The sequence below is a fragment of the Heterocephalus glaber genome, unplaced genomic scaffold, assembly GCF_053883595.1.
Source record: "Heterocephalus glaber isolate CG9 unplaced genomic scaffold, H.glaber_assembly_v1.0 deba00000122, whole genome shotgun sequence".
Lineage (NCBI taxonomy): Eukaryota > Metazoa > Chordata > Mammalia > Rodentia > Bathyergidae > Heterocephalus > Heterocephalus glaber.
Genome location: NW_028258138.1, coordinates 27351023 through 27373356, shown reverse-complemented (window position 1 = coordinate 27373356; position 22334 = coordinate 27351023). Strand labels below are relative to the sequence as shown.

At 35.8% G+C, this 22334-nt stretch overlaps 1 pseudogene; it reads left to right on the top strand.

Moving 5' to 3' along the window:
• The first annotated feature begins 2178 nt into the window (after nt 1-2178).
• On the top strand, nt 2179-2275 carry LOC147830382 (U6 spliceosomal RNA; annotated as a pseudogene).
• Nucleotides 2276-22334: the final 20059 nt, after the last annotated feature.

Genomic DNA, 22334 nt, shown 5'->3' with positions numbered 1-22334 from the left:
GTGTACCTAGAATTTTTTGTTATCCAGTCAGATAGGTACTTTATTCTACATTTCTTCCAGAAGTTTTGGCAAAAGATACAAGGAATATTTTAAGTATTATCTCTTAAATTTTGATATTTTATTTTCATTTATATTCAGTTCATGCCTTTTGTTCACTTTGATTTCATTCTAGATACAAGACTTCTTTAGTGGTGTGTTTTTAAGCCTCTAATGTGTGAGAATTTTCCAGACAATTTTTTATCTAGATTTCTACTTTCATTTTTTTTGTGGTTGGAAAACATATGGCTTCAGCCATTGATAATATTCAAACTTCTTAAACAAGCCCGTAATCCCAGCATTGACAGGCTCAGGCAGGAAGATTGCTGCGAGTTTGTGGTCAGACTGGACTACATAGTGAGTTGAAAGCCAGCCTGGACTATACAGTGAGACCCTGTCTCAGAAACACCAAACACACATACATATATGTTAAGATACATGTAGAGAGAGACAGAGAGACTTTTTTTTTGGTACCGGGAATTGAACTTGGGACATTCTACTTGCGAAGCAGGCGGTGAAACAACTGAGCTAAATCCCTGGCCCAAGAGACATTTTATAGGCCTATATAAGAATTACCTTTGCATAAACTGTATTGTATACCTAAAATGTACCAATAAAATTTTTAAAAAAAGAATTATCTTGGTGAATGTCATATTCAAAGAAGGAGACCATGAGAAATGGAGAAATCTCAGTCTAGCTTTAACTTTCCAGTAGGTGAACTTGTTTAAATCTAAAATATCAATTATAAAATAACAGCATGAAATTGAAATTTCTTCAGGAACAAGAAATAATTCTAAGAATAAGAAATTGATCCATGAATAGCATGGTACATGATGAAAATTTGGAAATTTAGCTCATTATAATTCCAGGAAACCAACAAAATGAACTTTGCTAAGTCTAACCTCACATTCAAATTTATTACTTCTTTTTGAAGGATGAATAATTTTATTTCTACAGCTTTTAGTGATGATGTTATTTGATGTTACTTTGTTAAGTTTAGTCATCTATCTTCTACAGAACTCTTTTTTAACAAAGTGTTCTCAACATTTAACTGTATCTGTTAGGAATCAGGAATATTAAAAATTTTGAATGTAAAGAAGAAAATAAAGACCTTTGTTTGCTTTTAAATTCAAATTAGCTTCCTCAAACCAAAGTTGGAAAAGATTATTTTTTTACATTTCTTTCAAATCATATTTTATTCATTGGCAAGTTCCCGCCACCAAAATTTTCCAGACAGCAAGAAAAATATATCTGCTTTACACAGAAGACAGGATACTATTCAATGAATTTGGGATTCCTTCCTCATAATTTTTCAAAACCATAGGTTGATCATAAGTGTATACAACTGGTCAATTTGTTTTGGTTTCATCCTCTTTTACTTTCTCTTCTTCTAACCACCTAGAGCTTTCAATTTTGTCTGTGCTTAAGCTGATTATTAAATAAAATAATGCCTATAAGATAATAGTCAACATAGTGTTAATGGTATCTTTTCCAGACACTGAGATCTGATCCTTATCCTCATTCACATCTGAGAGATATGACATTATGTGCAAGCCCTTAGAGTGGGTAAAACAAGATGTGACTAATTCAGTCTTTCATTCATTCATTTGCTTATTCATTTGTTTACTTGCATTCAGCACCTATTATATGCTTGGCATTATTTAAGATATTCACAGGATTGAATGCCATAGAAAATTTTAAAAGTCCACCAAAAGCTTCACAATCTTTAATTAATTTAATGAGGAAAAAAACTCATGTCTTTTCCATGTGATGAAATCTTTTCCTATACTCTTTAATATACTTGCTTATATTTGTTTAAGTGAGCTTTTTAAACTTTTACTCTATTTTAGCTTACCTTTTCACCTAAAAAGAGAATAGTTACTTCTTAGAACTACAGAGTCATTGTATCTAATTTTGTAGATAGTTTCTATGGGAATGATTTTCTATAAAGGTTCTTCTATTATGTCACATTAAGATATCAATTACATGGATTGGAAAGAAACTTAGAGCCATTTCTCAAAAACCTAGAAAAGGATGAGAAGTCCAATAAATACCAACTACTGTGTTTTTCAATCCAGCAGTCAAAGAGCTACATGAAAGCACAGGACCATGCCACACAGAAATCCAGATGAGGGCTTACTTTGGCAACATATTTCCAGTACTATAAAATTTAAATGAAACTCAAAAGTTTAGCTTAGCCCCTGTGCAAGAATGACATACAAATTGATAAAGTATTTTTAAAAGCTAGGCACAGAAAGACAAATAATGCATGTTCTCACTTACATGTGGAAGCTAACAAATTTTATTTCATAGAAATAGAGAGGAAAAAAGTGGTTACTAGAGGTTATGAAGCATAGGGGAGAGTTGGAAAAAGGGAGGTTGGATAACAACTACTAAAATACAGTTAGAAAGAAGGGATAAAGTCTAATGTTCTGCACCATAGTATGGTGACTATGGTTCGCAACAACTTATCATATATTCTTAAAAACCTAGAGCTAAGGAATTGAGTGTTTCCTAACACAAAGAAATAAGAAATGTTCAAGAAGATGAAAATATTAATAATCCCAATTTGAATCATTAAAGGTTGTATACATATATCAACATTTCACACTGTATCCTATAAATATGTATCATGTGTCAATTTAAAAATCATCTAGCTGAGAAGACAGAAGCAGAAATGGATATAAAGCTTACAAAATTTTGTACTTTGTATGGAAGTATAAAATTTTTAGTAAAATTTTGAAAATTCAGAATTCCCCAAACCATCCAAACATTATCTCTGGATGTGGGTTCTCTAGCAAATCTATCCAGACAGTGATTTGAGTTCGGAGTCCTAGGAAGCAAGTTGACTAACTGAGGAAAATGTGAAGGGAGAAGAGGAAGACAGACTCCTCTCTTGGATGCAGTGATGATCTTAGACATTATTTGAAGTAGATTATGGTTGTTTGTTTCTTAGCAGCTATATTGAGATACAATTAACCTATATTGGGATGCAATTCACCTATGTAAAGCGTACAATTCAATGGTTTTTACCATATTCTCAGAAGTTTGCAACATCACTACAATAAATTTTAGAACACGTTTATGACCACAAAAAGATATTCTGTGTCCCTTTGCCACCATTCCCAACAGTCTGGTATTCTCCAGTGCTAGGTAACCACTGACCTACTTTGTACCTCTGTAAATTTGCCCATTCTGTACATTTTATACAAATTGTATCATCAACTTTGTGGGTCCTTTGTTATTTTCTTCTAAAAGGCATAATGTTTCAAAGGTTTGTCCACATCCTTAATGTATCACTTCATTTTTTTAGTTGCTAAATAAAATTTCTTTGTTGTGGATAAAAATGCTTTATACATTCAACACTGATGGACATTTAAGTTGTTTCTCTTTGGGCTCATTTAAATTGTTTTCCTTTTGGCTCTTATGCATAATGCCTCAATGAACAGTCATGCAGAAGATTTTTATGTGGACATATATTTTCATTTTTCTTGGGTACATAACTAAGAGTGGAACTACTAGGTCACATGATGATGTTATATTTAACTTTTTGAAGAACTGGAACTGCCAGACTCTCAAAGTGGCTGCACAATTTGGCATTTAGAAAATGCTTTATATACATTATCACCATGTGCTTTTTCCTAATTGTTGGAAAAAATATAAAATGCAGAATAGTACTTATATTTAAGTTCTGTTTTTCTATATTCTGACATTTGTCTTTGGAGAGGGATTACTAATGCTAAGATTGAGAAGATAGGCTTTCAAATTTTAATCCCATTACTAACAAGCTTTTAGCAGATATTTGCCTTCTCCTACACTAAACTTTTACATATGTTGAAAGAGTGGAATGGTGTAGTCTACCTGTTACCATGGCTATTTTAATAATAATACAAGCTCTTTGAAAATATCAATGTTTTGTGTAACTATAAGTTACCACAACTATTAATATTTTTATTTATCAAATTCATCTTACAAACATTTTCACTTACATTTACATTTCCTTGCTTTTATGCACGGTTATTTATGCTCTTAATTTTTCATGAATTTCTCTCGTATCACATTCCACATAACCGGATGGAAGGAAGTCATGACTCACTAAGTATAATGATGGAAGAGAGTTTATAGGACTGAAAGCACTTTTATTTAGTAATCTTACCTCGATTTACAGAAAAATGTACTCTATTTTGGGGTAGAGGGTTGAATTAGCACAATGCCTACCTTCAAATCTCACACCTCCTAGTACACACGCATTAATATAAAACTTGTCAGTCACACCATCCTTCTTGAAAGTGTACTCTCAATTGATTCAGTGTCAATATTTTGATTCTCTGAATGAACTCTCTTTTCTAATTAAAATCTAGAACTGATTGCTTAGCATATTTTTCCAGTTTTTTCTTCTTCTTTTTGGATTAGTTTAGACTTTTAGTGAATCAAGCGTCCTCATCCAGCAGTCACAATTTGCCTTCTGGGGAAACATTTCGATTTGCTTACTGCGATATAGCATGCTACTAAGCCCTCTGTGATTTGTTTCCCTTGGAGGCTGTTGACCAAAGCTGCAAGAACCTGAGATAGAATAATACAATGATTGTGGTGTGGCGAGGACTTGACGTATGGAAGTCATTGTACTTGTCGATGATTCAGCTGCCCTTTTACATTTTCTGGAAGAACTAGGCTAGGAAAACAAATGGAGCCAGAAAACATGAATCATATTTGTACGTTTACTTTTTTTAAAACTGGCTCTATATCTGTTGAAGATGACAGACAGGAGAGGGCTGATCCTGGAGGAAGTGTTATTTCTGTAATTTAAATGAGCCAGAATCAAAAGAGAAAAGCCCTTTTTCAGGTTTATTTTTGGAATTACATACGGTACATATTTAATTATCAGTCTTTCTTCCTAGTTATTTTAATGTTGCCAGTCTTTCTTCTTAATCATTTTAATGTGTTATTAATCCTGTACTCAAAATATCTTCATTCATTTACAACCTGTAGAAGAATAAAATGTGACACTTTGTTTTCTTTTGTGCTTAGATGGTATTCCTTTAACAGTATGGGTCACTGTGACCACAACTTTAGTTTTATTATATGATATCTACAAAAATATCTTATCAGTGCCTCCCATTCTTTTGTGGTTTTAGATTTTAAAAAAAATCACTGGGGATCAGTGGGCCTTAACCCTTAGTAGCAGAAAATCAAATTATGAATCAGCAGCAATTATTTGCTTACATTTCTTCTGAACTGAAATTACAAAAAAAAAAATCACTTCTTTGGACAAAGAGGGGTACAAAATGGAGGAATTAATTAGTAACTAATAAGATTAGTAAGTATTCACTGATTACCTCAATTTCAAATAATAGACAGGAATGTATTAAAATACTGCTAAGGGAAGGAGTTAATGGTATTAAGGTTAAGGTAAAACATCTGAAGATAATTACAAATGAGACTTCTTATCTGTTCTGAAGATATTTTTTGTGTCCATGGTTTTGCTTTAGGAGGGTCCTCTTAGTCCCCAAAATGGCAGCAGTAGCCTAAAAGGTAGCTTGTTAGCCATGTGAACTCTCTGGTTCCCTCACCCCTACTCAATCCGAGTCTCTGGGGATGGAGTTCAGCAATTTCTGTGTGCAGAGCCTCTTTCAGGTTTTGATGTTGAGAAGCTCTTACTGAGTCCATTGATTCTCAAACTGGTTTTTTAAAGAATCTTCTGGAGACCTCATAAGTAGACAAATGCACACATTCAACCCAAGACAACATATATGAGAATCTCTGGGGGTTGAAACCACGCATTGGTATTTTTATAAGTAACCAGTAACCCTAGTAAGCATTCAGGGCAGGGTAGAGAAGGGTATGTCTCAACCCTGGTTACACATTATGATCACCTAGAGAGCCTGCAAAATACACTGGTGCCAGGGCACCCTCCTTCCCCAGGCATCCCTGAGTCAGAATCTCTAAGGTTGGGGTCTTGGAGTTGGTATTTTTGAAAGAACTCTCATGACATTCACCTGTCCATGCAGAGCTAAGTATCACTGCTTTAGCTGAAGTTCTTTGAATGAACTAAATGATCTTCCTATATCTGTTCTCTTGGTGTCGTTCCCTTTTGTAAAGGTTGTGTTAGAAAATATAGCTTAATGTACAATTTCCTGCTTAGCACATTTTAAATTTAGTTCAGACTTTTTCCTATGCTTGTACCTTTTTCATTTTTCTTACAGATGGCATAGGTTACCTGAATGGGAGCCTGTTAACATGAGAGAAGTTGCTCCACAAACTACTATTAATGAATAAATGTGGGGTAAGTTGAGTGCAGGCCAACCATAGGAGGAATCTTCAGTCACATGGAAATTGACCTGATGGATTGAGTGAGCCCTTTTTTGCTGCAAAAACTATGCTCATATTTAGAGGAGATCAGGATCTTTTCTATAACATCTTCTGACTCTGACTTCACATGCAAAAATAGATAAAATGAAAATAAAATTCAAAGTATTCATGTCTTCCTACTTTGAGTCCATGTTAGAGCCATGTAAAGCAGACTGATCTTCTAATAAACCAGAAACACAAAGGCTACCTTTAAAACAAGATGAAAGAGACAGCCTACCAAATAGGAAAAAAATTTTGCCAGCTATTCGTCAAGGGAATAACATTCTAGAATATATAAAGAACTCAGATAATTAGACTCCAGAGTAAAAGACCCAATCAAAAAATAAGAATAGGAAATGAAGAGACACTTGTCAGAAGAAGTACAGATGGCCAATACATACATGAAAAAATGTTCAATTTCACTCAAGTTTAGAGGAACACAAATTAAAACAGCACTGAAACACCATCTTACTTCAGAAAGAATGGCTATCATCAAAAAATTAAATAACAAATGCTAGTAAGGTTGTGGGGTGAAAAGAATCCTTGTATATTGCTGGTAGAAATGCAAAGTAGTACAACTGCTGTGGAGAACAGTATGGTGATTCCTCAACAAACTAAAAATAAAAATTCTACTCAGGTCAGTTATTTCTCTGTTAAGTATCTCCCCAAAAGCATTAAAAACATGATATTACAGAGATACACCTACCCATATTTATAGCAGCACAATTTATAATAGTCAAATCTTGGAAGCAGCCTATATGCCCATCAACTAATGCATGGATAAAGAAAATGTGGTATTTATGCACAATGGAGCACTATTTTGCCATAAAGAAGGATAAGCCTAAGACATTTATAGGCAAATGGATGTACCTCAAAATCACCATGTTAAGTAAAATAAATTAGACATGCATGTTTAAATAACACATTTTCTCTTATATGAGAAACCAGAAGTACAAATAAAGAGCAAAATAAAAGGTATATAATAGGAAGTAGGGAGGTCTTTTTCAAATGAGAAGGAGAACAAAAGAAAAAGGGAAGGTGAGAAAGAAGGAAAATGTATAAAAAAGAGAATTGAAAGAATGGAAACAAAGCATTTGCAAATAGGAAGGGGATTAAGAGTTGGAGTTAGCACAGAGGGATGGGAGGAGAAGGGAACAAGAAAAGAATTAAGATGTGTTGTGCACACTTACCAACACATTCTGTTAAATGTAATAATTATGTGCTATAAACATGTACTAATAAAAATAAAAATAAAGAACACTTTTGACCTACCTCATTCATCATTCAGATTTCAACGAATGTTTCACAAAAGTAAAGTTTCAGATTTCTTTGGTGTGTGGGATGAACTTTTTGAGTTTGATGCACAAATGGTCATCTAGATCATCCATGGTTGTAACTGCTTCTTAATTCCCTGCTTGAAATATACCCCCAGCCCCTCTGTTAGCTTTCTTGGGAATGGCTCTCAGTATCACCATTTATACTCTATTCACGTGTGCGATTACTTCAGGTCTCGGTCTCCCACACCAATATTATTTCCATCATCTTTCACAATCTACTTTGCTCCATTGCTTTCTAGGTATAACACCATTCTGCATACTCAGTGGCTCAGAAAATCATGATGAAACCCTGCTCCACCGTGTCACTGCCATAAAGGGATTCCACATTTCCTCCCAGTAGAGTGAAAGAAACTTCGTATATTTCAAATCTTCTCTAAATGGATGCAACTCTTCTCTCCAATTTTCTTGTTAGTCCCGAAAGCAAATTCCCAGCTTTAGTCAACTGATCATCTCATTTTTATATATAAAAAAGATTATTATTGTATTAAATTGTATTATTGTAATGTAGCAGCTCATGCTATTTCTTCCAGAACCCACCTGATATTTCCACCTATCCAGTTTATGCTATACTTCAGAGCTAAGATGAAATCTGAAATCCGATCATTCAATGTTGTTTGCTCTTTAAGGTGTTCAGAGACCTAAAGTTGTCTCCACCGGTACTCACTGGCCTTTTCCTCTTCTGCCCTCCTGGTGCACGTGAAATCCTTATCATAAAAGCCAGCCCTTAAATGTCCTTTCGGTGCCTAAAGGTGCTCACTCAAACTCAGTTCTACAGAGCTTTTCTCCAACTTCACGTGTGTCCACTCTTCTCCCAACAACTTTAACTTCCATGCAAGCAAGGACCCACACTGCTCTCCAGAGCTAACTATATAGTGAGCATGTTGCTCTGGATTTTACATGGGTTATTTAGATTCTTTAATATAGTATAGCAATTACTGGGATAAGTGTTGTTGTTGTTGTTGTTATCTGAACTTAGAAGAGAGAGAAGAAAGACAGGTTTAAAAAAAGCCAGACTTACACAAAATAAATACTTATGAAGAGGAGAAGCTGGAATTCAGATTCCCTCTCATGCCAAAGCCCATGATCTTCTTCTAACATCAAATTTTCCAAAGCATTCTTCAAATCTTTATGACCAAGTTTAATTTATTTAAACTTTTAAACTAAATACCACTTTTAATGAGGGTTTTTAAAATCTCAAATCTTTTTTTAGGCAAACAGCAATAGAAGCCAAAAAAGAAAAAAAACCTATTAATTTTTTTAATAGAATACTTAATTTTGTACTAAATAGAAATAGATAATGGTGATGATCATGGCTTATCACCAGTGTGTAATGAACCTGAGAAATCAGAACCTAAAGGGCTGAACCAAGCCAAGACCCTGAACTGCCTAAATGATGAATTAGAAAAGATACAAGAGAAGCAAAACTTAAGGGCAAGAGCTTTATGAGGTTAATTACAGAACAATCATTTGGGAGCAAGGCAATGAGAATAGGGATGTCTGCTATGTGACATATGTTCAAAGCCTGGGACCAACACATTGGAGGTAGTGCTCAAGTACAGTTCATTATTTAAGAACACATTACCCTTTCAATTCTCTAAATGTCAGGGTCAACTTTATACTCAGACTTTGTTTTCATTCTTTGTTAATGTCAAAATGGTTTTGAGTACTTAGGTAGCTCATTGTGTAGCCTATATATGTTTCTATGTAGTCTATAAATAGCCTGTAGGTATACTACTGTAAATGTTCAGATTAACCAGTCAACTTTACTTAAGTTTTGATATTTTCCTGGCATTGTGATAGGTGACATAGAAAGTGCATAAGTAAAAGATATATAAGATAGATACTATTATTAAATATCTATTATATGAGAAATATTTACTGAGTATTTTATATAACTTTATGGTAACTCTGCAAGGCAGGTAGCAGTGGTATTGTACAGATGAGTAAACTGAGGTGTAAGATTTTTCTGAACTTCTCAATAGTCACATTGCCATAAAGTGGCAAATGCAGTATCTGAACCTAGATTCATATTCTCGCTCTCTCTGTAAATATTAATTCTCTATCCACCCATTGTACTATGATGTACCTCGGGACAGAATAGATTTTGCTGTGGTAACAAACACACATTCCCCAAATATCCATGGAAAACCCAACATAAGTGAATTTCAAGTTCACACCAAGCACTTACTGGAGTTGATGGAGCACAGGGCCACTTCCTTCAGCATGGAGGCTCGTCTCTCAGGCTGCTTTGCCCACAAAGTACTCTTCTGTCTGCACTGGCTTCCATAGCAAGGAGAGAGTGAAGGGAAATGCACACTGGCTCTTAGATACAGGACCTAAAGTCAGTGACACACACACTTCATTCCTGCTCATGTTTTGTTGCCTGAAACAAGTCACATGGACATATCTAACTTCAAGGAGGTATTTGCCTGTAAAGGAGAGAAGAACAAAGTATCTTAGTAATAATCATTAATTTCTATGTCCATAATATACACTATATTTTAGTACAATAGGTAGTTACTAAGTATTTACTTAAAACAATTGTCTAAGGGCAAAGGTGATAGGTCTTGTGTTTTGATATGAAGGAATCATACCAAGTTTGATAAGAAAAGCAAACCCTATAAAAATAGTGTATGGGCACAGAGAGGCAAAGAATATTGGAAGTAAGAGAAGAAAAGACAATTCTGATCTAGGGAAATTATAGAAGATTTGAGGTATTTATATTGGTATTTGGAAAATGAGTAGAATTTTATGGGGAAATATAAAGATGAAAGCCCTTCTAAATGAAAAAAGAAATGGTATGAAGTTGTGATGGAATATTTTGCTCATAGCATAATACAATGGCAGATAACATAAGACATCTCCGTATTGATCTCCATAGCGATTGTACTAGTTTATATTCCTACTAACAATGTAGAAATGTTCCTTTTTTTCCCCCGGAGCCACAACCACTATGGAGATCAGTATGGAGATTCCTTAAAAAAACTAAAATAGAAATTCAATTTACCCAACTAGTTCTGTACCAGTTATCTTCCTAACAGAGTTAAAGTCATTATATTACAGTGTCTCTTGCATACCCGTGTTTACAATAGCACAATTTACAATAGCTAAATCTTGAAACAGTGTATGTGCTCACCAACATAAATGGATAAAGAAAATGTGGTATTTATACACAGTGAAGCACTACTTTGCCTTAAAGAAGGATAAACTGGAAGCATTTATAGCTAAATGGATGCACCTAGAGACCATGAGTGAAATAAATCGGACATACAAATTGAAATGGTGCATGGCTTCTGTTACGTAAGAAATCCAAAACACAAATAAATAACAAAATACAAGGTAGATAGTAAGAAGTAGGGAGACCTTTTTCAAATGAGAAAAGGAAGAAGAGATGGAGGGAGGTGGGGGAAGGAAGGGAACGGGTTCAAAAGGAAAGAATTAAAGAAAAATTAAAATAGAGCTTTTGTGAATGGAAAAGGGAACAAGAGTTGAGGAGAATGGAAGGCATAGAAGAGGAAAGGGACCGAAATGCATTAAAATGTGTCGTGTACATGTACCAACTTCCCGTGGTAAATGCAACCGCTACGTACTGCCAACAGGTACTAATAACAAGGAAAGGAAGAGGCATCTCCTCTCTCCACAGGCAAAGCAAGGCTACCCCCAAGGGCACTGGGAGAGGACAGCTGTTCTGGTGGCTGGTGAGACAGCAGCTTTTAGGAGTAGGTCCTTGCCCTGTGACTGCCTGTTGTTGTGGTTCTTGCTTTCACACTGCCTTCATCACCATGTTTTTATCATAGCCACCACCGAATAAATCTTCATGTATTATTTTCTATTTTCTTTAAAAGGTACAGCTTCTGGAAGATGTTTACTAGGATTGGAAGCAGGAATAGCTACACATGTGACCCTTCCCTGAAATATTCATTCATTTTTGTCTCAGAGGTTTCTGAGAAGTGGAATATAATTGATTCGTTGTTAAGTAACCCAGGAAGCTGAGGGATGTAAAGGGATTGGACCTCTGACCAAATCTAAAAGTCATTGAGACCATGTCAGTGTCATAGATTGCTTTTGTCCAGAATCTAGAGAGGATAATGAATACGCTAGTGATAAAGTTTCTATATGAGAATAGAGATTTGAGACAAAAAGGTTAGACTCATCACCAAGACAAAGGTGATGCTCTCTGCAGGTACGTGTTCCACTGCTACAAAATACTTTCCAGTTCAGGCCTAGAAGTGGGTTATTGAGAGAAATGGCCCATCATATGATTGGAGGATATGAAGGCCAGTACTTACTCAGCAGAGTGTTAAGTGTCCCATGAAACTTGTGAAAATATCTAGCAATAAAGACCTTCAGGAAAACGCCTCTGAGTCAGCTCTAAGTTCCCATCTACTAGACTCAAATGGATAGGCCTCCTTTCACCCCATCAGAGTTACAGAACCTGGGAACCAGCCTCTCTCTTTACCAGCCTGACCCATCTCCTTCCCTCCGGGCCCAGTCACTGTGATTACATTCAAACTCTTTCCATGCCTTCTTCTTTCATTTCTGTTTTTTTTTTATTTGTACATGTTTGTAGTACATAATCTTTACATTTCTTTTGGAGAATTGGTGCATGTGTATAACACATCTTAATTCCTGTTTTTTTCATTCCCTTTCCCTTCCCTCTCTCCCCCCACCATCCATCCCTGGATTCTTTTCCTTTTTCGTATGTGTTTGCAATACATAATGTTTACATTCTTTATGTGGAATTGGTACATGCACAGAATACATCATAATACCTTTCCACCCCTTTCTTCATCTTGTTCAGAAATTTAGACCTTCTCTTCGTCATTACAGGTAACAATATTTTTCAATTTATTATATTCCCATTTAATTTTTTATGCTATTACTACATATGCATGATTTCTAAATATTTTATAGCATCATTCTTTATGTTTTCAAACTTCATCTACATGGTGCAACACAATGTATCATTAGGAATTTTGCTTTTTTTTCTTAACAGTGTTTTCTGTATATTTCTTTTGGTTTTTGTTGTGTTTTGTTCTGTTTTTGCAGTACTGGAGCTTGAACCCAGGGGCTTTTACTGAACTATATCCCCAGCCAAAATTCTTTCATTTTTTTATTTGGAGACAAGGTCTAAGTTGCTAAGTTGTCAAGGCAGGGCTTAAAACTTGTGATCCTCCTGCTTCAACTTTTCAGAGTGCTAGGATTACAAAAGTGTGCCACTATTCCCAGCTAACAGTGTGTTATTAAGAATTATTGTTCTTATCTATGTTAATCTCTCAGAAGAAAATGTATTCACGTACATTGTAATTCTCATTGACAAGCTTATTTTCAGTGGGTAAGATTTTTTATTTGTGTTTTGTTTTCTTTCTTTCTCTCTATACTGACCCTTGCCTCACTTATTCACTCAACAAATATTTACATATTTGAGAATGCACCAGTAGTCACTAGAGTCCTAGACACTGAGAATATAGATGTAAATGGCAGATGACATTTATTTTTTAAATCTCTGATCTTATCAAGGTCATTTTCCGGCAGTGGAGAAATAGATCATATATGAATGAATATATGTGCATAATAATTAAGTCAAATTATGGTTTATGAAGAAAAATAATATAAGGAAGAGAGTTATGGTATGTCTATAATAGAGCTCACTTTTTAAATAGATCAGAGAAGACCTCGCTGAAAGATAATGTGTGAAAACACAGTAAAGAGGGTGAGAGGGGAAGCCCTGTGGTTCCTTAGGGAAAGAAAAACACTGCAAGTCCTGCAGAAGAACCATGTGTGTTAGTGTTCACGGAACAGCAGAGTCAGTGAGGCTAGGGTGGGGTGAGCAAGGAGACCCGAGGGACAGCAATTGGAACATTACAAAGACTTTGGTATTTACTGTGGGGAAAAGGTTTTTAAGACACTTTGTAAGCTGCACAGTACTACAAAATGACATAAAGTCTCTCTTAGGCCGTCATGCTGATATTAGACAGTAGGAGGGAAGCTGCAGACCCGTGGGACCACTGTGGCCCTGCTGCACTCCAGCTGAGAGAGAATAACATTTTGTTCCAGAGGCAGTGAGTGGTGGTCCGTGAGGAATGCTATGCTAGGAGTAAGATTTGTGGGTGAAATGAGGAGTTGCATTTTGAACATTCGAATAGAGATATCAAGTACACAACCAAATGGGTTCTGGAAAGAGGTGCCAGCTAGAAATGTAAAGTTAAGAGTAATCAGAATATGGGTAGCATTTTAAAATATGAACATAGACTATATCATCAAAGAGTGAATGTACCTGGAAGAGAAGCAATAAGGCAGAACTGGGGCCATTCCAATATTTGGAAGCCCGGCCAGCACGTGAAGTTTAGCCTGGAGCAAGATTTTAAAGGCAGACTGGTTTTTCTGGGCTATAGTCAAATGCTGGTTTAAGTCTTAGTATAAGGACTGTGTCTTTAAACAATTCTAGATTAAATATGCTTGCTGTAAGCCTGAGCCCCAGATAGTCATAGTAGCATGTTGTGCCCTCCCCTGCCCCTGACCTAAGTGACTCCAGAGCATGTCACATAAACATTCTTAGACTTCCAACCCAATTGCTTTAGCTACACTAATGACTTTGCATTTCTTTCATTTATATACTTGGAAATACTCGTGTATCCTATTTGTGAACCTGTCTATGTATTTTCCACTTTTATTTTATATGTTTGACTCAGAATACTACTCTATCTCAACCTCTTGGCTTCTACCTTATCCTTTCATGAATATTCAGTACAGTTAACTGTTTTGTTAAACACTTCTCTGACCCTGGTTCCTATTCCACCACAATGTCCTATTTCTCTGGCCTTTTGAAAATTTCTCTTCCTTTCCCAGAACTCTCAATATGGGAATTTCTGGGGGCATAGTCTCCAAGCCCTCTTCTTCACTCTCTCCCTAATCAATTTCATAAATGTTTCCATTTTAAAATACTATTTATATGCTAATGAGTTCCATATATACATCTTCTTGGGTGACCTTTATTCTAAATTCTACACTTATGTATTTGATCCCATAAATCTTGATTTTTTGAAACATCTCAAACTTAAATTGCCCAGATCTAAAGGTTTGTATATTTCTCTTCAATATGGTCCCCCCCGCAAGTTTCTGATTTCAGCACCCACTCAGTAGTTTATATATTTCATATTTGACATTTCCTTCTCTTTCATTTCCATATCTTTATCACTACCAAATCTTGCCAACTCCACCTTCAAAATACATGTCAAACCCATTCTTCTGAAAATGCTCAGGTAAGACAAAACCCAAAGTTCTGTGAAAAATGAAACCAACAGAACCCTAAACCCTAAACCAACAGTTTAGGAACTTCTAAAATTGCTCTTTAAATGGGTGTCATCTAATCTTGAATGAGGCAAAATAGAGATGTTATACTCAAATCCCTTCTTTTAAAATTAGAATAATAAACTTTTAAGGTTGACAAAGTTCTTAGTGACACCCTACCTTATTCACTCTCTTTGTAATAAAAAGCTGAAGCCCAGAAGATGAAGTGTCTTATCCCAAGTTCCTACTGTTAGTGATGAAAGACAAGATTAGTACCTGTATCTAATTCAGTCTGGTTCTCTTTCACAGCACTATGTTGGCAGGTATTCACAACTGGGTTATGATTATTATGAAGCTAGTGCCATAGACGTTATCTTTTCTATGTCTGATATTTCCTGAAAAGTAAGACAAAAGTGGTTTTGTAGAATTGTTCAGCTATGTAGTAGTATCAATTTAGCTTTTGTGTTAGCATTAAGGTTGTTTTATTTATGAAACACTGCTTTTAAGACAAACAAGGAAGCTAAGAAATAGCCTGGTTTAAAACAGCCCTAGCTGAAATAATACAATTACTTGTGGCTAATGTTATTTGTATATTTATGCAAACTCTAAGATTTTTAGAAGAAAACTTCTGAGAAATCAATGGCCTTTTGCTATCTCCACCCTAGTTATCCCTTTCCCTGGACTCTTACTGCTTTCAGCTCTATTCTTCTGCAAGCTTTAAAAACTTGAGATTATCATCCTTTATTTGATAAAGAAGATAATCCTATTGATGCTTCTGCAATGAAGTTGTCTACAATCCTGATCCACTTAAATAAATATGATAACAAAATTGTGCCTTTCAGTCTCTGATGAAACTAGGAGTAGAATGAAAACGTAATTGAGGTAATACAAGAAACGATTAAGGCTGTTGATGAAAAACTTATTTTCCTACAGAATAGAGCTGTATGTTTGAGTAAAAGCTCAAATTCTCTTCTCTTTACTTGAGTTCAATCCTATTATTGCTTTGATTCAGGTAGATTCTTGCAATTAAACTTCTATTAATAGAAAACTACCAGAGTGAGTTCTTTTATTGTTTTTAAATGCAAAAAATGAAATCTTAGACACATAACTTTTATCATAGAAATAGTACTAACCAACTTTTATATTAAAGCAGTAAAATAATCTTTATTTCATCCAATGTGGTAATATCTAAGATAATCAGTTTAACTGATTTAACTGAAGTTAAATCTAACTTCTTGATTTTGGCAAAAGAAGAATCACAAAAACTAATACTGCTCTTACTACTAAATATTTCATTTTTGGCCCCATGTTTTTAAATCATATGGTGCGGAGAGTCTGTGTTAAGGGAAGATTTTCTTTGACTTGTAACCACATTATTCTGTCTCTGTTCTATGATCAAATGGTCATCTGCTTTTCTCTGTCACATGTATCTCTGGCTTACTCTTAGGAGGACATTTGTCACTGGATTTAGGACCCACTAGATATTCTAAGATGATATCTTCATTTAAAGAGCCTTAATTCATCTACACAAACAAAAACTGTTTCTCCAAATAAGATAGCATTCACACATCCAGAGATTAGCCTTGAGACAGATGTTTTGGGGGGCTACCCCACCCATTATTTTCTTCAAATCCTAGATATAGTGTTTGGTACCAAGAATCACAAATTGGATATTGGTTCAACTTTACAACCTATTGGTGCATATTAAAATGAAATCACCTCACAGTATAATGTGTTGTTTACAATTGTTTACAACAGACTATGGGCAGAGAAATAATACACTGACTATTATCAGGACATCCAGGGAGAGATTTATGGAAAAGTAACATTTGAGCTGAATCCTGATGCCAAAAAAAAGAAAGAAAAGAAAGAAAGAAAAGAAAATATACATGTAAATCTTAGGAAATACCTCAAACTACTATTTTTTAAAAATGTAGTGGTGTATGTAACATCGTTGTGACTGGGTAAGTTGGGCTGGACTCAATTGGATGGCATCTTGGATGGCAATAGTAAGAGTTTGAAATATGTCTGTAGCCAATGCAAAATTCCTGATTTTTTTTTATAGCAAAGGACTAATGCTTCTGGTGGAGATTGAGACGGAGAGGGGACACCATAGACACCATCTCCCACCATAGGGAGATAAGGTAGAAAGCTTTTTTCATAGTCCAGATGAGACAATGAGACCTAGGGCAGTGACAGTGAGACCAGAGGGCATCAGTTACACTTGAGAGGTATTTCTGAGGTTGTAACTCTTAGGCAAATATAAAGAGAGGCTTCTGATTTGGGTGGCTGGTTGATACTCAGGTTTGAATTAGTGATTCTGGGATATATGTCCAATGGTGCCACCATACTAAACCACTTGTCATTATGAGAAGCCATTGCATTCCTCTGGACATCCACATCACAGTACCTGATCTCTCCTCTTTCCCTCCTTTGAATGCTCTTCCTTTACCCTGCATTGTCCAGCTAATGGCTCACCTATAAAAATTTAGTTCATGTGTTACCTCTTTCTGTAAGTTGTCTCTGGCCTATTAAAACTTAGTTTTGGACCCATGATGTCTTGGTCTTAAGCCTTACTAAATCTGCTTTCAGTTGTCTGTTTTATTGCTTTGCTTGTGACATCCTTCAAGGCAGGGAACTGGGCATGTATATTTGCATTTCCCAATCTTTACATTTGATTTGGCCTCCAGTAGGAGTGCACTGTAATTGGGTGAATTGAAAAAAGAAAAAAATGGCCAGGGATTTAGCTCAGTGGTTCCGCCGCCTGCCTCACAAGCAAAAGGTCCCAAGTTCGGTCCCTGGTACCAAAAAAAAAAGAAAAAAGAAAAAAAAGAAGGCTGGAGATTAAGGAGAGCCAGAGAAATTAACAAAAACTAACTAAAGTTAGAGAACTCCTGATCTGTACTTGGAACTGATAAATGCCTAGTAGCCCACACCCACTTATACTCAGCAAGGATTAGAATTTAAGGCAACAATTAAATGATTCAAGTTGGAGATTCTTCTTTGCTACTTGTATTCTGGTCTCTTTACTAACAAAGCCAAAGTATCTATCCAACTCCTAGCTTTGGGACCAACTTCCAGGCATATCTTCTAGTCAGATCCTTTTCTTTTTCCAGCTATGTTTCGGAAGGACAAGAAAACAGTAACAGGTTACAAAATATCAAAACTTTCAAACTCTTCTTCCCTCTCCTTTTGCATCATAAGCCTCTAGAAAACATTTCCTCTCCATGGATGGTATCACTGAACAACCAAGAGCCTGACACCAGCATCAGATTTAACCTTAGAATCTTATCATCACAAAAAGAAGCAGAGAATTTATGAGACAAGTTTAACTGGAAGAACAAAGAACCTGTGAAAACAAAGCAAGTATTAGCAATCAACCATTTTGTCTTAGGCAACCGAAAATGATTCTGGCTACTCTTCAGCTACAGAACCCATCATGTTATATGAGATGTTGCACACTAATAAAGAGATATTTTGGTGGAACTGCTATCTCTTTGTGATTAAAAAATGCCCAAGGTAAAGTTACTTACACTTTAGCACTTGAGAAATTATTTTTTGAAAGTTAAGTAAGATAAAGTAGATTGAAGGAAATCACTGTTTCAAAATGTAAATGCATGACATTTAGCATCTGCATTTTTTAATGAGCAAGAATTATGTTTCACAGTGTTCTGTTAATGCTGTTATGCAGATTAGTATAGACCTCAAGATTGAAGGAAATAAACCATACCCTAAAGAAATAAATTAGAAACCAATTAAAACAAACTGTCAAGTTAGGTTATAATGTCCACTGCTCCCAGACATGTTATTATTAAAAACGAAAAGGTGCAAGTGAACATGTTTCTCAAGACTTTCCATTAACTTCACTATAAGATATTTATTAGATAAGATTAATCCTAATTTTAGAATAAAAACAAAATTCTGAAAGCTTTGTTTTAAAATGAACTGAAATAAACCAAGAAGTCATAATAGGACTTATAGTGGCCCAGGCTTCAGATGTTTAAACTGATTATTAAAGGCCTAAAATGTTGGGTCCAATCTTAAATTTATCAGTTAGGAAATGGTACTATATATTTCAATAGAATTATGCTTTCCATCTTCTCTTCTATTTCCTACTTTCCAATAAATGAAGCCACTATACACTTTGTGTAGCTCCACTTGAAAACATGGTCAGAGTGATGCTTTCTGGATCATGAACTTGGAAAGGCTTTTTTGATATAGTCCTAGGAGAGTTTGGAAGATGCTAACTTTGGAAACTGTGTGCAACAATTGAAACATCTTTTGATCAAATTAGGCATATGTTAATTCATAGAGAGAATTTTCTCCTGAAAGTCTTAGGGCATATACTTAAGGACAGGGAGGACAATAAAGTAGCTGTCTATCATACTTGCTCAATCTTATAGAAGATGTTAAAAAAAATGCTGTCTTCAAAAGAGATGGTTCTAAGGGAACATGATGGTGCCATCAACTATTTGTAGGAATATTTAAGGGAATTGAGAGTTGACTCTTTAAAGTGTGGACTCAAAAGGTAAAATAAGGATGATGTAGTGGTTAATGAAAGGATTCTGTTGGCAATTAAGAAGACTCTCCTACCATCCTGAGATCCAAACACCCCCTAGGAGAAAATGGTTTCATCATTACGGAAGATCAATTATAGTTTGAATATTCATTTATTGGGTACTCAGAAAAGAATATTCAAATCCTGCGGGCTAGGGTCAGCTGATCTTTTGATGACTTGTGAAATTCTTTTTATAACTGTGATAATCTATATTTATTTGAAGAGTCAAATGCTATAAAGTGGTCAAAATATATGAAATAACAGTATCTATATTAAACATTGGACCAAAAATCCCCCAAAATAAGACTTTGACCTTATTAAGTAAAGGACCAAGATGGGCTTGTGACCAGGATGGGCTTGCAACCAAGACAGGATGAGAAGGATCCCCCTGGTCATGCCCACCAGCTGCCAGCTTGGTCATGTGGGCGCCTCCAACAACAGCAGCCTCACCCCCACCCCACCCTACCTGCCTCTGGCCTTCTGGCTGTGCAGCTACCTGGTTCCACACTGCAGAGGCACAGGGGGACATAAAGGCCATTGTCCTGAGCTTCAGAAGTGAACAACAGAGAGAGGGCCTCTCTCAGGTTCCCTGATGAAAACAAGCCCATTGGAAAAGTGAAGAGAATCTCTGCAATAAAGCCACACCAGACCACTGTGCTTGGTAAGCTGGAGCGATCATCAGCTTCCATCGGAACCTGGACTTTCTTCAGGGGAAAGGCATCTGAAACCTGCAATAGAACCTTGCAGAGTGCAACCTTGAAGGAGGATAGGGAGCTCAACTTGGGACTTGTAGCCAGAAATCTGCCTGAATCTCACAGGTCTGGGACTAGCTTACTGAGACTCATTGACTTATAACTGCACACCATTGCCCACATTGTCTATTGTTGACAGTAGAGATATACTCTGAAGGAGGCCTTTCGTTTTTAAAGGTGATGGATTAATAACTAGAACAAATTGTCATTCTCTAAGATGTATTTGATGCTATGGTGTTGCTGATTGTTCACTTGGGCTAAGGAGTTGTGATTGATCTAGTCAGTTGTCCTTCCTGGTGAATGAAAATGAGATAGCCTCAGAGCCATCAGAGACTCAAAACCTAAAGACCAGCTATATCTGGAAGACACCTCTGAGAAGCAATCATTCCATAAGGGTTCTAAATACATCAACAATGATACTTACAATAAGCAACTTCAAATTATCAACCCAGGAACTAAACCAAGGACAGTACCAAAAACAAAAATGAGAAGACATTGAAGCAAGTCACAAACTCAGACTTCCACTCCCCAAAAGGCAAATTCTGGGGGAAATGAGGTGGACAAATCTGATAATCAACCACCTGGACACCCTGAACTGATAGCACAGGAAGTAACAAAACAGATGAATGAGGCTCTAGAAAAATTCAAAGCAGAAATAATCTCCAAGATAACTACAGAGATGGTGAGCAGAGTGAAAAACATGATTAGAGCTCTAGGACAGAAACTGATAAAAAAATAGATGAGCTCAGAAATATGCTGGAAGCCATGAATGCCCAGAAATGGAGATCATGATCACCCAACATAAGAAAGAAATGGAATTCATGAAACAGATGCAAACAGATATTCAGGAGATGAAAAAATCCACTGAAAGCATTCAGAGAAGATTAAGAGAATCTGAAGATAGAATATCAGATATAGAAGACAAGATTTCAGTGAAGGACCATGAAAACAGAGATTTCTTAAAAATAGTAAGGGACCATGAGAAATCAATTCAGCAGCTGCTTGGCGATGCAAAGAAGAATAACATAAGACTGATAGTAGTCCACAAAAAAGCAAGAGAAAGTACAATTGACATAAAAAACTCTTCACAGAAGTAATAGTAGAAAACTTTCCAGACAGAGGTAGAGAATTGGACATACAGATGAGTGAGGCATACAGAACTCCACCTAGCCATGAACAAAAAAAATCGACACCTAGACATATAATAGTCAAGATCCCAGAAACCCAACAGAAGAACAAAATCTTACAGGCAGTTAAAGAAAAGAAACAAATCACCTATAAAGGAAAGCCCTTCAGAATCACGCAGACTTCTCAACACAAACCCTCAACTCAAGGAGAGCCTGGAGTCAAGTATTTTGAGCCCTAAAAGAAAATACCTTCCAACCTAGACTGTTGTATCCTGCAAAATTATCTTTCAAAATCGATGGGAAATTAGATACTTACATGACAAAGAACACCTGAGAAATTTCATGAACACCAAACCAGCACTCCAAACAATTCTAAGCAATATCCTAGAAAAAGGCAACGAAGGTCACAACTCCATGAGGCTCAACAGAGGGAAGCCACCAGGCAAGGTAAGACACTAAAGGGAAAGGGGGGAAAAATATGAAATAAAAGAGCCAACAACAGTAAAACATCATGACAAGGATGAGTCAATATCTCTCAATTATAACTATCAATGTTAATGGCCTTAATTCACCAATCAAAAGAAGTAGACTGACAGAATGGATTAAGAAGCAAAATCCAGCAATATGCTGTATACAAGAAACACATCTAACTCAAAAAGAAATTCATAGACTGAAAGTAAAAGGATGGAAAATGGCTCTCCATGAGGCAGGAACCCAGAAAAAACAGGGGTAGCAATCTTATTTGCAGACAAAGTAGATTTCAAAGCAAAATTAATTAAGAGAGACAAAGATGGTCACTACATCCTTGTGAAAAGAACAATCCAAGAGGAAGAGATGACAATCCTAAATATATATTTACCAAAAACGAATGCCCCCAACTATACAA